We start from the raw sequence: 16,459 nt of genomic DNA, 5'->3' as shown, positions 1-16,459 counted from the left end.
CCACTAGAAAAGCTGCAACCACCAAGTACCTGCAGAGGGTCAGGCAAGTCCTGAGGAGTCAGCTGAATGGTAAGAACAAGATCCGGGCCATCAACACGTACGCCCTGCCCGTGATCAGGTACCCTGCTGGGGTAATAGGCTGGCCAAAGGAGGAGATAGAAGCCACTGACATAAAGACAAGAAAGCTCCTTACCATGCATGGAGGGTTTCACCCCAAGTCCAGCACCCTGAGGCTGTACGCTAAGCGGAAGGAAGGGGGCCGGGGACTGGTGAGTGTCAGCACCACAGTCCAGGATGAGACAACGAACATCCAAGAATACATTGGGAAGATGGCCCCAACTGACCGAGTGCTCAGTGAATACCTCAGGCAGCAGAAACCCAAGAAAGAGGAGGTAGACGAGGGACTATCATGGAAGGACAGGACCCTGCACGGTATGTACCACCGGCAGATAGAGGAGGTGGCTGATATCCAGAAATCCTACCAGTGGCTGGACAAAGCTGGACTGAAAGACAGCACAGAGGCACTAATCATGGCAGCACAAGAACAAACTCTGAGCACAAGATCCATAGAGGCTGGGGTCTATCACACCAGGCAAGACCCCAGGTGCAGGCTGTGTAAAGATGCCCCAGAGACAATCCAGCACATAACAGCAGGGTGCAAGATGCTAGCAGGCAAGGCATACATGGAACGCCATAACCAAGTGGCCGGCATAGTGTACAGGAACATCTGTGCGGAGTATAACCTGGAAGTCCCGAGGTCAAAATGGGAGATGCCCCCAAGGGTGGTGGAGAATGACCGAGCTAAGATCCTGTGGGACTTCCAGATACAGACGGACAAAATGGTGGTGGCTAACCAACCGGACATAGTGGTGGTAGACAAACAGAAGAAGACGGCCGTAGTGATCGATGTAGCGGTTCCGAATGACAGCAATATCAGGAAGAAGGAACACGAGAAGCTGGAGAAATACCAAGGGCTCAGAGAAGAGCTCGAGAGGATGTGGAGGGTGAAGGTAACGGTGGTCCCCGTGGTAATCGGAGCACTAGGTGCGGTGACTCCCAAGATAGGCGAGTGGCTCCAGCAGATCCCGGGAACAACATCGGAGATCTCTGTCCAGAAGAGCGCAGTCCTGGGAACAGCTAAGATACTGCGCAGGACCCTCAAGCTCCCAGGCCTCTGGTAGAGGACCCGAGCTTGAAGGATAAACCGCCCGCAGGGGCGTGCTGGGTGTTTTTATATATGTGTGTGTATATGTATATATATACATACATACGTATATATACATATATATGTATATATGTGTGTGTATATATATGTGTATATATATATATATGTATATGTGTGTGTATATACGTATATATGTATATGTGTGTGTAAATAAAATAACACAGAGAAACCCCAACAATGAGACAATTCCTTATAAGCAAGCACTTGGTGACAGTAGGAAGGAAAAACTCCCTTTTAACAGGAAGAAACCTCTGGGAGAACCAGGCTGAGGGAGGGGCAGTCAACAGCTGTGACTGGTTGAGGGTGAAGGAAGACAGGACAAAAGACACACTGTTGAGAGCCAGCGATTAATGGTAACTAATGATTAAATGCAGAGAGGTATATAAACATATAGAGAGTGAATAGGGTGAGTGAACAAAACACACTCGGTGCATCGTGCGAAGAGCCCAGAAGCCTAGGCCTATTATAGTGTAACAATGTGAGGATTCAGGGTCACATGATCCAGCCCTAACTATAAGCTTTATAGTTAATAAAGGAAAACATTAAGCCTAATCTTAAAAGTAAGGTGGCTGTATGTCTCCTGAATCCAGACTGGGAGCCCGTTTCACAGAAGAGGGGCCTGAAAGCTGAAGCTGAATTTTGGACAAATCTGTTTGCGCCTTGAACAACTAAAAGCATACAAACTCTGTTGTTTGTGCTCTGTTAAATTTCTGTTTTTGAAAGGTGAAAATCCACATATGGAGACATGTAATCTTGTGTATGAATGCAGCTTCATGCTTTCACACTAGAACCAGACTGATAGGTTTACACAACAATAACCAGGGTGTTAGAGACTTTAAAAAGGTTCAGAGTCATTCAAAAATAAGAGCACAGAGACAAAAGGTGCATCAATCTAACTTTTATTGACTTTAGGTTGTCACAGCACTGTCACTTTGCTTATGTGAACAGCTAACAAGACAATCATATTGTATGATTTCTTGTTAATTTACAACCTTGATTTCTTCATCACTCCTCTGCTTCCTTGGTCTGAAATGACAAAACAGTGGCACTTAAAAATTTGGCTGGATAGTCTCGATTTTAACAGGATGAATATTTCTACAAATTTGATTCATGCTAGATCTTTTTTTTTTTTTTACCTTGACAATTTCACGACTCTTCGCCCTGAGTTTGTTAACTTGAGACTCAGCAATGTCAGCACGCTCCTGAGCTTCCTCCATTTCATGCTGCACCTTCCTGTACCTGCACAGGTGACTGTTGGCCTGCTCCTCCTGTAGAAGAAGCCACAGTGAAGTTAAACCCTGTGCACTGAGTTATACAAAGTGTGTTTCATGGGAATCAGGTCTACTTACAGCCTCCTCAGCCTGTCGCTTATAGGACTTCACTTTTAGCTGGAGCTTGTCCACCAGATCCTGAAGTCTGGCAATATTCTTCTTGTCCTCCTCCGTCTGTTGTAAAGCATTAATTAGTTATTCTGGTATAAATGTAATACTCATTTAAGCATGGTATTTTCATTACTGTGGTTTTGTAGTAGTAATCAGCTGACCTGATAGGTGAGCTCCTTTACTCTTCTCTCATATTTTCGCACTCCCTTGATAGCATCAGCGCTGCGCCTCTGTTCAGCATCAACTTCAGCCTCTAGTTCACGGACCTTGACAAAGGATGTATGCAGTTATTTTTAAAATATAAAATGTTTCCCCAGCTTACAGCGAATCAGTCAGATGGCTCTCATGAGACTCACCCTAGCCTCCAGTTTCTGGAGCTGCTTCTTGCCACCTTTCATGGCCAGGTTCTCAGCTTCATCAAGGCGGTGCTGCAGGTCCTTCACTGTCACCTCCAGGTTCTTCTTCATCCTCTCCAAATGAGCACTGGTGTCCTGCTCCTTCTTCAGCTCTTCTGCCATCATGGCAGCCTGAAATTTCATATCATATGTATTGTTGTAACTGTCATTTGTATTGTTGTGCCAACTAATATAGTTGGTAGAGTAATGCTACTGCACTATAGACATTCATCAGGGTGGCTCACATCAGTGATGGCCTTCTTGGCCTTTTCTTCAGCATTTCTGGCCTCCTGGACAGCATCTTCCACTTCACCTTGGATCTGAATGAAATCAGCCTCCAGCTTCTTCTTGGTGTTGATAAGGCTGGTGTTCTGAAAGGAAATACAGGATAATGAATCACAGATTTGGACTTTCACCCTTCAAATTATAAAAATATGAAGTTTTTGAATCGTAACTAACCTGAGAGTGCAGCAGTCCCACACGCTCGCTGGCATCAACCAGCTCCTGTTCAGCAATCTTGCGGCCTCTCTCTGTTTGCTCCAGTGCAGCTCTCAGCTCCTCGATCTCAGCCTGCATCAGGTTGTTTCTGCGCTCCACCATTGCAACCTGCTCCTTCATGTCTTCCTGGCTTCTAATGGCTTCATCAAGATGGAGCTGGGCATCCTGAAATGTGCGACATTAAGAGGTAACAGTACCCACTTTAAGCTACTTTTCAGATAATTTTAGAAAGTTCGGGCAAATCCTTCAGTGGACCCACCTTCAGCTGTCCCTGCACATTTCTCAGCTGTTTCTGGGATTCAGCTGCCTGGCGGTTGGCATGACTCAGCTGAATCTCCATCTCATTCAGGTCTCCCTCCATCTTCTTCTTGATTCTCAGGGCATCATTCCTGCTCCTGACCTCAGCATCCAGAGTAGTTTGCATGGACTCGATCACTCTCTGGCTGTTCCTCTTGATCTGTTCAATCTCCTCGTCCTTCTCTGCAACCTTCCTGTCAACTTCACTCTTGACTTGGGTCAGCTCAAGCTGAATGCGAAGGATCTTGGATTCCTCGTGCTCCAGAGTAGCCTTTGAAAAAGAGTGAACCATATTAACTACAGCACACAACGTTTCCTTTAGTATAAATATACAAACTGAATGTTTGTACAGTTTGTACTGAGTGTACAAACTGGTGAATAAAGAAGAAAAGATAGCTCAGACATAGTGCATCGAATACTTTTCAAGGATAAATCTCACACAGATATGCTTCAAATTGTTTGAGCAGAACATGCACTTCTTTTGCACAGAAGCCAAACTCAGCTCAGGAATCGTAGATTCAGTTTTACCTCGGCCTCTTCCAAAGCTGTCTGGATTTCTGACTTCTCACTTTCCACTGTCTTCTTTCCCTTCTCAAGCTCATGGATGGTTTTACCGGTCTCGCCAAGTTGTTCACTCAGGTCTGATATCTCCTCTGTTCAAGCAGATTTTCAGTACATGAGCATACTGGTCGATTTAAACATTCAAAATTCGTCTCAAGTGTATTTTATTGACAGAGTGCTTGGTGAAAACTGGATTAATGGTCTTACGTTGCAGGTTCTTGTTCTCCCTCTTCAGGGTCTCCAGGTGATCAAGAGCTTCCTCATAGGAGTTTTTCATCTTGAACAGTTCAGTGCTGAGAGAACGAGCCTCCTTCTGAGATCCCTCCAGCTCTGCCTGGCTTTCCTCATACTTCTGTTTCCACTCTGCAAGAACCTGAAGATACAGCAAACTATTTAGTTTCTCTTTCTTTTAAACTCTCATCATATTTATATACAAACAAAAATACCGTACCTTGTCAAAGTTTCTCTGCTTCTTGTCAAGGTTAGCAGCCAGAGCATTAGCTCTCTCCACGTCGATCATCAGGTCCTCCACTTCACCCTGCAGTCTCTGTTTGGTCTTTTCCAGAGAGGCACATTTTGCATTCATAGCTTCGATGGACTCCTCAGCATCCTGGAGACGCTGGGCGAGCTTTTTCCTGTTAAGAACATTCAATTTTCAGACTTGCTGTATATTAATCACGACACGAGAAAAAATATAAGGTTGGAGACTTACTTTGCCTCCTCCAGCTCCTCAGTGCGCTGAATAGCATCAGTTTCATATTTGGTCCTCCACTGAGCCACCTCGCTGTTTGCCTTGGACATTGAACGCTGCAGCTCAGCTTTGGCCTCCTGCTCCTCCTCATACTGCTCCCTGAGGAGGTCGCAGTCATGCCGAGCTGACTGGACAGCATGAGCCAGGGCGTTCTTGGCCTATAATCCGAACAAAAACCAGATAAATATTTGACAGAAAACATTTTTTCGCCTTTTCTTCTCACACAGTTTTCAAATTCTGTTACCTTGACTTCCTCCTCTATGTGCCTCTTAAGCTCCTCAATTTGCTGAGTGTAGACCAGTTTGCCTCTGGTCAGCTGAGACACAAGAGCTTCTTTCTCCTCGATCTGCCGTGAATATTCACCTAAGCAACGATTTTTTAGTTATTAGCAGCACTCAACAGCAACAAGAGCAGGAAATAAGCATACACTGATGCACCATAAATTTTCCGCTGTTGCAACTGAAGAAGAACGACATTAAAAACCTTAATGAACCCTAAACTTGTGAATAGCATTCCTAATGAGGTTAGAAATATCCACATCACTACATTTTTAACTTGTAAAAATGTATGTGAATTTCCATTGTTACAGCTCTCGCTGCTGGTTGCATTTTGCCTCAGTACCACTATCACAACATGTTTTTCATATGAAGTGAGTTTCGTACCATTTTCAGTCTGAAGTCGTGCTTTTTGTGCACCGATATCATTCAGCTGACGAACATTTTCATCGTTCTTTGACTTGAGCTCATTTAGCTGATCTTCCAATGTCCTGCACATCTTCTCAAGGTTTGCCTGATGAAATAAATCATGTATTAGCAAATAAATAAATACATACATAGATAATAAAATTACAGTTTATTTTCCACTTTTGCAAGTTTAGCGCTCTGATTACCTTGGCTTTGGCAATACCCTCCATGTTGCTTGCAAGGTCATCAATCTCCATCTTGTACTCGCTTTTCTCTTTCTCCAGCTTCTGTTTGACTCTCTGCAGGTTATCAATCTGCTCTCCTAGCTCGGCCACGCTGTCAGCCTGCTTCTTGCGGAGAGCTGCGGCGGTGGCTTCGTGCTGCAGGGTGGCCTCTTCGAGATCACGCCGCAGCTTCTGAAACTCGGCCTCGCGCTTCTTGTTCATCTCAATCTGAGCTGCAGTTGCTCCGCCAGCTTCCTCGAGTCTCTCACTGATCTCCTCCAGCTCTCTGGAGAGATCAGACCTCTGCTTCTCCACCTTGGCCCGAGCAGCACGTTCAGCCTCAATCTCCTCCTCGAGCTCCTCAATACGAGCCTAAAACACAAAAAAGTTTAAGCTAAGTTGAACATATTTGAAGATTTTTTGCTATAGTAAATACTTCTAATTATACCTGAAGTTCCTTTATCTTCTTCTGTAACTGCAGTCCCAGAGATTGCTCATCCTCGATCTTACTCAGGAGCTGGCTAATCTCAAAGTCCTTCCTAAAGGGGAAAAAATGATAATGGCATATTACAGTTGTATTTATCAGAGAATATTTTAGTGCAGATAAATATATATGAATTATTTTTCTTACTTCTTTATTTTCTCATCAGATTGCTGCTTATCGTTCTCCAGATCCATGATGGTTTCTTGGGCCAGTTTAAGGTCACCTTCAAGCTTTCTTTTAGCCCGCTCAAGGTCCATGCGAAGCTTCTTTTCTTGCTCCAGGGAACCTTCAAGCTACCAAAGACAGAGATATTTCATGGATTTAGAAAGTGTATTAGTGGACTGTTGGTTTTCAGATGAGTTTTAAAAATACTCACATCGTCCACTTGCTGCTCCAGCTTGGTCTTGGCCTTCGTCAGACTGTTAACTTTGTCTTCCTCTGCCTGCAGGTCATCGAGGACCTGCTGATGGGCCTCTTGGAGGGCTTTCTTTTCTTTGCTCAGCTTGGCAATGGACTCATCTTGAGCAGCCAGTTCCTCTGTGAGGTTTTTGACCTAAAGAAGTTGACATGAATATAAACTTACAAATGATTTTCGCAACACTTAACAAAACAATACATTGTTAAAAGAGGGAGTATGACCTTGTTCTCAGTGGCATGTTTCTCCTTTTCCACTTTGGCCAGGGTCAGCTCCAAGTCATCAATATCCTTCTTCAGCTCAGAGCACTCGTCCTCCAGCTTCCTCTTCTTTGCAGTCAGCTCAGCGTTCATTTCCTCCTCATCCTCCAGTCTCTCAGCTGTCTCTTTGAGTTTGGCCTCAAGCTGGATTTTTGCTTTAATGAGCCCCTCACACCTTTCCTCTGCATCAGCAAGGTTTTCACCTTCCTAAAAGGCAACACAAGTTTGTTAATCAAATTAATTCTTTGATAATCAGTAGACACTGTGCATGCAAGGTAGCGACTGAACTCACAGACTGCACTTGTAACAGTAAGTCATTCTTCTCCTGCAGCAGAGAAACCATCTTTTCCTCCAGTTCTTTCTTCTTAGCCAGAGCCTTTGCCAGATCCTCTTTGGTCTTTTCAAAGTCCACTTTCATTGCGGCCATCTCTTTCTCCGTCTCTGCACTCTTCAGCAGAGGCTTAATCTTGAAGTACAACTTCATCCAAGGCCAGGTTTTGACATTCATGAATGCACGGATGTTGTACTGGATGGAGTAAATCGCCTCCCTGAGGATAGAAGATTGAGAAAAATTGGTATTTTTAGATCTGAAAAACTGTAATAAAAACTATGGGCTGAACCAGAAAGAAAAAAATTAGCGCAGAAATTACATTGAAGTTGTCATCTGCATTTGTAAAAATCCCCTTTGGTGTGTAAAGCTACTATGCCTACAGTACCTGCGTTCCATCATCTTGACAAACTCTCTCCTCATGAGGAAACCTCTGCAGAGAGCCTGCGTCATTGTGACAAGGATAGCGAGTTTTTCATCACGCATCTCCTCCAATAGACCCAGGAGACCAGCTTTGAAGAACACCTGAAAAATAGTCATACAGAGCACATACAGCATTGTCAAAAGCAAAATTGTAATACCTGCTTAAAGTATCCTGATTTAGCAGCAGTTTATTTAAAATACCAACAAAAGTTTGCATTTTTTGTTACTGTACCTTTGTGTGGCCAAACTTGTACTGTGTGTGGTCAACATCAATGGAGCCCAAGAGTTTCTCTGAGGCCTTCTTGTTGTCGATGAACTGTCCCTCAGGGATGACACTGGCATTCAACACTTTGTATCTGATTGGGGGTACATGATGAATTAAGGAGAAGTTGATCTTTAGATTGTGGCAAATGTCTTTATTCTTAGTAATCACCTCTGCTTGAAGTCACCGTAGACGATTCTGCTGGGGAACCCTTTCCTGCAGATCCTGATCCCCTCCAGCACACCGTTACACCTTAGCTGGTGGATGACCAGGAAGTTCTCCATGAGACCTTAAACCCATATTAAATTCAGTCATGTACATGGCATTACATTTACCTTAAAATGCATTGTCAAAGGAGCTTGCAAAGAAAAGCGTCTGGACTTCTTTAAGTTACTTGAAGACGTTTCACATTGAAGAGAACGGCAACCTCAACATCGAAGTTTACCGGAAGCCCACACACACGGACCAGTACCTCCTCTTTGACTCCCATCACCCTCTGGAACACAAACTTGGAGTAATTAGGACCCTACACCACCGGGCAGAACATGTTCCCTCTAAGCCTGAAGGAAAAAAGAAGGAACACACACATGTAAAGGAAGCACTCAAAATGTGCGGCTATCCTAAATGGGCGTTCTTAATGTCAGCAAAGAGGCACAGAAAAGAAGACCAGACACCAGCGAGGGAGGATAAGAAGGACAGACGCAACAACATTGTCATCCCCTATGTAGCCGGTGTATCAGAAAAACTCAGGAGAGTTTTCTCCAAGCATGACATCCCGGTGCATTTCAGACCCAGTAACACGCTCAGACAAAAACTAGTTCACCCGAAAGACAAAACTCCAAAACACAGACTTAACAATGTGGTGTATGCTGTACAGTGCAGCGAGGAATGCCCAGACCTCTACATTGGAGAGACCAAACAGCCACTTCACAAGCGCATGGCACAACACAGAAGAGCCACCTCCACAGGACAAGACTCAGCAGTCCATCTGCATCTTAAGGATGAAGGACACTCTTTCGAGGATGCCAATGTTCACATTTTGGACAGAGAGGACAGATGGTTTGAAAGAGGAGTGAAAGAAGCCATCTATGTCCACTGTGAGCGACCATCTTTGAACAGAGGCGGGGGTTTACGACACCAACTCTCTGCCATCTATAATCCAGTTTTGAGATCCCTTCCCAGACGCCTTAACGCCCACTCACATCCTGGGCCATCTGATCTTAGGAATTCGCATGACAAGGTGGGGCCAGGTTTCACAATGAACACACCCGAAACTCTGGCTGATTGGGACCCACACCCAGTTTCACACCTTGGCTCAGGCGATTAGAGGATCATCATCATCACAGAGGGACAAAAGGGGGTCCTTTTGTCCCTCTGTGGGGGGTTACTCCCACTAGGTTTATATCTGGGACTCTCCACCATTTGACCTTAGAACTGAAGAAGCTTCTTGGATGAGAGGTGAAACGTCTTCAAGTAACTTAAAGAAGTCCAGACGCTTTTCTTTGCAAGCTCCTTTGACTACGATGACCTGGATGACTGAGAACCTTCACAGACCTTAAAATGCATTAATTTACATTATTGTTACCAGTCTTTACCAGGAGTTTTTGATTCATTTGGAATGAGACAGCGTACAAAATGAGGATGAGTGCTCCTTAAGTTCGTCATCAGCTTGCCCAGATTCTCCTAAAATATGAAAATATTCAAATTTTCACATGATGGAAAGTAAACCCTGGATGCTACCTACGCATCTGAGGAAAAAAATAATATTTTTATGCTTACCCTGAACAGAGCAGATACAGTCTGAAAAGACCCACCCTTTTTCTTGCCACCTTTCTTTCCACCTCCCTCAGCTGAAACATTAAATGTCAGATATAAACTTAAATGACTTTAAATATAATTTTTTATTTTATAATGTAATTATTTTTCTGTTCTGTACTAAATCTGATCATTTTGAAATATAATGAAAACAATGGAAACTCTGAATTCTGTCCTAAAAATATGTTCATCACCTTCTGCAGAGGCATGTGACGCATACAGGAAAGCCAACAGCTTTGTTGAAGACTTCTGGTAGAGCTGTACCACAGAGTCGTTCAGGGGGTCTTTGTTCTTCTCCAGCCAGCCATTAACATTGTAGTCAACAGTACCAGCATAGTGCACCAGGGAGAAGTGGGCCTCAGCTTTGCCTTTGGCAGGCTTTGGTTTCTGGAAGGGGGCACTTTTGCCAACATGCTGGTCATAGAGTTTGTTCTTGAAGGTTATGTCTGTTGCCTTGGGGACAATGCACTCCTCTTCAAGGATGGAGAAGATGCCCATTGGCTGCCATGATGAAAGAAGCATAAAAAAACAGTTTCAAGTTGTTTTCTATTGTTTTATGTGTGCAAATGGACAGCACACGGCTCACCTTCTCAATAAGCTCAATGCAGGCAGCCAAGTCCATACCAAAGTCAATGAACTCCCATTCAATGCCCTCTTTCTTGTACTCTTCTTGCTCCAGGACAAACATGTGATGGTTGAAAAACTGTTGCAGTTTTTCATTGGTGAAGTTGATGCACAGCTGTTCCAGGCTGTTGAACTGAAAAAATACAGATAAGGTCAGCAAGCGCACCCAAAACAAGACTGTGCTTTTATTCTTGACATACCCTAAACCCTGAACTGTTTTGAAAATGTTTTGCATAATTAGCAACATGAACATAAGACAATGCAGTGTTAGTTCTGCATACTTACATCAAAAATTTCAAACCCAGCAATGTCCAGGACACCAATAAAATAGCTTCTTGACTGCTTTGTGTCCAACATCTCGTTGATTCTGACGACCATCCACAAGAACATTTTCTCATAGACCGACTTTGAGAGAGCATTGACGGAATTGTTGACCTGATTTTGAAGTGAAGGGATATTGATTTTATCATTAGTGGTTATAAATTTAGGAATAGTGCCATTGTAACCTATTGGTAAAAAAAAAAAGCCTTATCAATATGTATTAGTGTCTTGAAGGGTTTGGTTTAAAGACACTGTCTTACAGGAAATCATTTGTTATTTGTGTGTTTTCTTTGTAACATCTGTACCTGAGGAACAGTTTGACCTTTGGTCACATACTCGTTCCCAACCTTCACTCTCGGGTAGCACAGTGCTTTTAGCAAATCAGCCGAGTTCAGACCCATGAGGTAGGCGATTTTATCTGCAACTATATGAACACAAATTCATAAATAAATAAACCTCTACCTCAAAGGTCCTCTTTCAAGTGACAAAATCAGCAGTGCTTAAAGTGCACAATGTTCTTCATACCCTCAGTGCCATCTGGCTCAGCCTGCTCTTCTCGCTGCTTCTGCTTGAACTTCATGTTTCCGTGATGCATCACAGCTCCGGTCAGTTTATACATGCTAATTTTCTCGTCTGCGGTGAAGCCCAGGATGTCAATGGCAGTCTGTGAAATGATGAATAAGTTTTAATAAGCACAAACAGAACCCATTATATTTTAATGTAAAATAGAAAGCTGTTTTTGATTCAGCATTTATTACATTTTTAATTCAAACTCCCCATTAACAAAGCCGAACATCAATATGATGAGCTTCATGGAGTTCTGTTTATATAGTTATTAATATTAGTGAAAGGTCGTGAGTGAAGCTGTTCTTACATCAGTAGCGATGAATTCTTCAACGTCATTGATACTCGTGACAGTGATTTCACCCTGACTGATCATGGGATAGTCGTATGGGTTTGTGGTGATCAGGAGAGCCTCTAAATGAGAAAAACAAAATACATAAAACATAATGAACAATATATATATATATATATATATATATATATATATATATATATATATATATATATATATATATATATATATATATATATATAAACACTATATTTTGTTTTTTGGTGTCATTTTGGTATAATTCTCTAACCGATGAGCTCAGGTTTGTGGCCCGTTGTGAGCTGATAGAAGATATGGTAGCTCCTCTCAGCAGAGAGCTGGAACGTCACTCGAGACTTCTCCAGCAGATCTGTACAGATTTAAGTTTCGTGGTTATCACAAATCTTCCTTGTAGCAGTCAAAGCAGTCTGATAATTCCCTCAAAAATAAATACATAAGTAAAACCAAAACAAAAATCATACATGTTTCAATATCAGCCGAAGCCAGTTTTCCAGTTGTCCCAAAGTGAATTCTGATAAATTTTCCCTAAGCAGGAGAATAATGTTTCAATTATAAATGCAACAGTGAACATGAACTGTGAATTTTTACCACAGAATTAAGGTAAAATCACCAAAATAACTTACAAAACGTGAAGAATTGTCATTCCTCACAGTCTTGGCATTACCATAAGCTTCCAACAGTGGGTTTGCTGCAATGATTTGGTCTTCCAGTGACCCCTAAAGACACCGTTCATGAGCTGTGAGTACAGGAATTCTTTGATTGATTTTTAGATCTCATATTTTGCAACTTCATTTACCTGCATTTTGCCGGGAACTTGCTCGGTTTTCTTTCCTCCAGCCACTGCAATTGTTGCAAAGTACTGGATGACACGTTTTGTGTTGACAGTCTTTCCTGCACCAGATTCTCCACTGGTTAGAGTAAGGAGTTTTAGAGTTGTAATTTCGATATTGCAAATAATACTTTTGGAAATGCTCATCATATAAAAGCATGCTTTGTACTTACGTAATCAGGATGGACTGATTTTCTCTGTCTGTAAGAGACCAAAATCATCAAGCCAAAATAATTCGTTCACTTTTGAATTGCAGCTGTTTTATTTCTGAACTGTAGCTTACAAAATGATCAGGACACATTGTATCTTAAAAAGGTTTATTACCTTGGAGCATGAACTGATAGGCATTATCAGAGATGCAGAAGATGTGGGGTGGAGCCTCAATTCTCTTCTTGCCCCTGTATCCTGCTACAACTATTGAATCATACACTGGGAGCCACTTGTAGGGGTTCACAGTGACGCAGAACAGCCCAGAGTAGGTCTGTGGAGTCAGAGAGGATCATTTATGATGCATATCTTCCTTTTGTCGTGAGCACGAGTATCAGCTATGGAGTTCTGATCAACTCACGTAGATCATCCATGCTGCATAGCGCTCTTTGAGGTTATACAGCACAGTAGGCTCACTGAGGTGGGTCATCATGGCCATGTCCTCAATCTTATCGAATTTGGGAGGGTTCATTGGGAAGACTTCATCTTCTTTCACGGTGATAGTCTGCCAAAGAAGGCACAAATGTAAATTCAGATAGAATTAAGCAGTTTTGTCTAAATTGTGATATTTGTTTTTAATCTTGTTTGTTTTATTCTCATTCTTATTTTGAATTATTCATTTGGCCTTCTGATCAGTTTTTGACTGTGGAATACATCCAAATGGGTCCAAAAAGCTACTTCGTCTTAGTCTACTTTGCACAAGGTTGTATTTCAGATTTAATATGTGGCAAGAATAGCATTGTCAGAATGAATCGGACAATGCTATTCGTGCCACACTCATTCACACATTAAGCTGTGACAGTTAACAGTACTTGGCTTTTGTTACTCTTCAAGTAGTTCATGTAAAGATTTTGCTGTCTGTTTTGTTCACAGCGATGAAAACCGGAGGTTTTACCGTATCTCAGAAGAAAGGAGTGCTAGTATTCTTTGGTGTATTGTTTAGTGATTCAAGTCTGGTGTCAAACAACTTTGAACTTTATCAACAGTGAAATTCTGGGTATGTCTGGCCTTGTTCTTTCTGTTCTTCCTCCTTCTGAGAAGTGTTTTAATTTAGCATTATAGCTGCACCTGCATTTTTTTTTGGTTTGTTTGTTGTTGCTGTTGTTGTTTTTTACAACACCAGCTTGGTTCAACTCCAAAGGAAATTCACATCACTGGCTTGAATTGAACCAAGTGAAACTTTCAGTCTAACCATTATGCTGAGAAAAGCCCCTTCTTTCTTACCATAACAACTTGAGTTATGACATTTTCACTCAGTTGTGATGCCATGTTTTCTGCTATCATGTGGTGAAGAATGGCTTCAGGGCAATCTCACAAGTTTACATTTGATTGCTGAAAAGAGTTTGTCAGATTCTGAAAATTCCAAATATATCTTACATGTCATGACTTCGTGTGTTACATGTAAATATACCCAAACCTCTCTGGTTTCAGATATTTGGACCATGCTACATATAGTTAACATATCCATATAGTTATTCATAACTTGAGCAGTCTGAATTCACATTTGAAGCTGCACAAATTCAAGTGTCACTACTCTCACCTTCCCGCACAGAGTCTCCACGGTGGCTTTGCCGCCCTCTCTCTTAGCAAGTTTCCCCTTGAGGTACATTTCTTTGGGCTCACTCACGAAGTATGCTGTTTTAGCATCAAATGGAATATTTTGAGCTTCAATGCGCTCTCTTTCTGGCTTGCGGAGGTACATGGCCGCCGCGCCAAAACACTCCATCTCTGCGTCCCCACTCATGATGACCCTTTACTGCAAGTGAGGAAACAAGAGAGGAGTCATTCATCTTATTTGTCAGCAGTGTATATATTACATATATTCACACTCTTATAGCTACCTATACAGTCAAACATGCTATTCCTTTAAGAAGAGAAGGCTTGAGAGTAGCTACTCTCAGAGTAGCTACTCTCAAGCCAGGGATTCAATAAGTACCAACAAGAGATGCTCATAAAGATCCGCTCTTGTGTCTGTCCTACTCATGCACTGGTACTCTTGATCACGAAAACTGATCACATTTACCTTGGAGGACACCAGATGAGAAATGGGTATTCCTGTCAGACTTCACTGCAGACTTCTGAAATAAGGAACAAAAATTCACAAATTAGACAGTTAAGTCAGTGGTTCTTTGTTTTAAAATAGTATTAAATAGAAATTAATTTTCTATTTTTTCTAAAGAAAAATCTGTTTGGAAACATAAAAATGTGAATAACCAGCCTGATTCCTATGATATGGCAAAGTACTGGAATAAATTACCTCCCCAAGATACTTACCTTTGCTGGGTGCCTGTGCTTGGTGGTGGCTTGCTCTTCCTTTTATATCAAATGATGGGAGCCTATCACAAGTGGGTTTCTCTATTTGGTCATGCTGTGTGGTGTTATCCTTGTGCACCAGTTCTTTCCTCCACCTCTGTCATCGCACAGTTTATGTCTTCTGGACGTCTTACATGCCAGAATTCCTGTACCTGTAATTACCAACACAGTCAGGTTGTGTTGCCTTCAGCAAAAATACGGAGATGAAGCAGCATTTCGAACTCCATACTCCTGTCTTGTTTTAAATTTTATGTAACATACAGATGTGCAGTTGGCTTTTGGTTGTTTATGTGTAGCACAGATAGGAAATTGGCTCATTTTTGGCTAAAGTCAAGTCAGCAGTTACAGACAGTCCAAAGGTGTGACTAATGGATCTTTTTATTGGTCTCTGGCACAACAGTAGTCCCTCGAAGTGCTTTGGGGAAGCTTTAAAAAGTCACTGAGGTACTGTTTCAGAGGCCTTACAAGTCAGAAATTATTATAAAATAAAATGAGTGCCAAAAAGCTTTAAAGAAAAGGAAGGATTGCCAAGGCATTACATTTTACAACAGTGCCAACAGCTGTTCTTAGTCTTGTTCTTAAGGGACACACAAGGGAGACTGAGACAATCCCTAAAAGTAGAGCAGCAGAGTACCAGTTCTTCTTCCTTTATGTTTGAAAAATGACCTCATCCTGGATTTTTCCTGTGAATCTAAGCGGAGCGAGTTAACACTGTTTAGGGCATTCAATTCCATATTGTTTGTGTTTGTTAGATGCTTGTTGAGGCTTTTGTCAAGGATGGCAAGCGTGCAGACATTTTTGCCAAGACTATGGAACAGCCGGCACAATTAAGCGTGGGTAGAAAGCCATTGGGCACTGTTTCCCTGGAAAGAAGATCAACTTACAGCAGTGAATAAGAAGAAGGCATTCTAAAGCACTTACCCACAAGATATAATGAGCCTCTGTCTTCAATAAACATGTGTTACACGATACCTGCTCCGAAATCTTCTGTCTTATTAGGGCAAAACTCAAATATAGCATCAGGCTTATGTTGATACTAAAGTCAAATGCTACATACCTAGCAGGCTTATTGTATTTTAATGGACTTTGATCTACGCCTGACACCTTCTTCATTTGTCAAAGAGTATCAGCTGGGCTGTGGATAATAAACCAAGATGAGTGCTGGGTAACATTCCAGTCTGTTGGCTGAACACAAAGAAGCATCCTTGTGCTTGTGTTCAAATGTGCAACACTGTAAGTATTGTCCAGTTTAATCTGATGTGTAGAA

The 16,459-nt window shown here is 42.1% G+C and overlaps 1 pseudogene across 1 annotated transcript; it reads right to left on the bottom strand.

Moving 5' to 3' along the window:
- Positions 1-2,128: 2,128 nt before the first annotated feature.
- Positions 2,129-14,635, bottom strand: LOC146574502 (myosin heavy chain, fast skeletal muscle-like; annotated as a pseudogene). Its single transcript, XR_014892474.1, has 38 exons — positions 14,420-14,635; positions 13,241-13,384; positions 12,997-13,153; positions 12,846-12,873; positions 12,640-12,751; positions 12,467-12,559; positions 12,305-12,368; positions 12,094-12,192; positions 11,823-11,926; positions 11,474-11,612; positions 11,254-11,372; positions 10,913-11,062; positions 10,590-10,760; positions 10,198-10,504; positions 9,968-10,038; positions 9,784-9,871; positions 8,360-8,477; positions 8,159-8,282; positions 7,892-8,028; positions 7,468-7,723; positions 7,140-7,382; positions 6,877-7,053; positions 6,648-6,793; positions 6,465-6,555; positions 5,999-6,388; positions 5,772-5,898; positions 5,354-5,472; positions 5,071-5,267; positions 4,810-4,993; positions 4,566-4,731; positions 4,326-4,450; positions 3,760-4,068; positions 3,462-3,665; positions 3,248-3,373; positions 2,964-3,134; positions 2,575-2,873; positions 2,362-2,493; positions 2,129-2,251 (listed from the first exon to the last, which is right to left on the bottom strand). The product of XR_014892474.1 is annotated as a myosin heavy chain, fast skeletal muscle-like (transcript).
- Between the last annotated feature and the right edge of the window lie 1,824 nt (positions 14,636-16,459).

This window comes from Mchenga conophoros, linkage group LG5, assembly GCF_057382185.1.
Source record: "Mchenga conophoros isolate Kocher_MC1m ecotype Shallow Benthic linkage group LG5, M_conophoros_male_GT1.1, whole genome shotgun sequence".
Taxonomy (NCBI): domain Eukaryota; kingdom Metazoa; phylum Chordata; class Actinopteri; order Cichliformes; family Cichlidae; genus Mchenga; species Mchenga conophoros.
The sequence above is the reverse complement of the archived record's forward strand: the minus strand, read 5'-3'. Positions and strand labels throughout refer to the sequence as shown.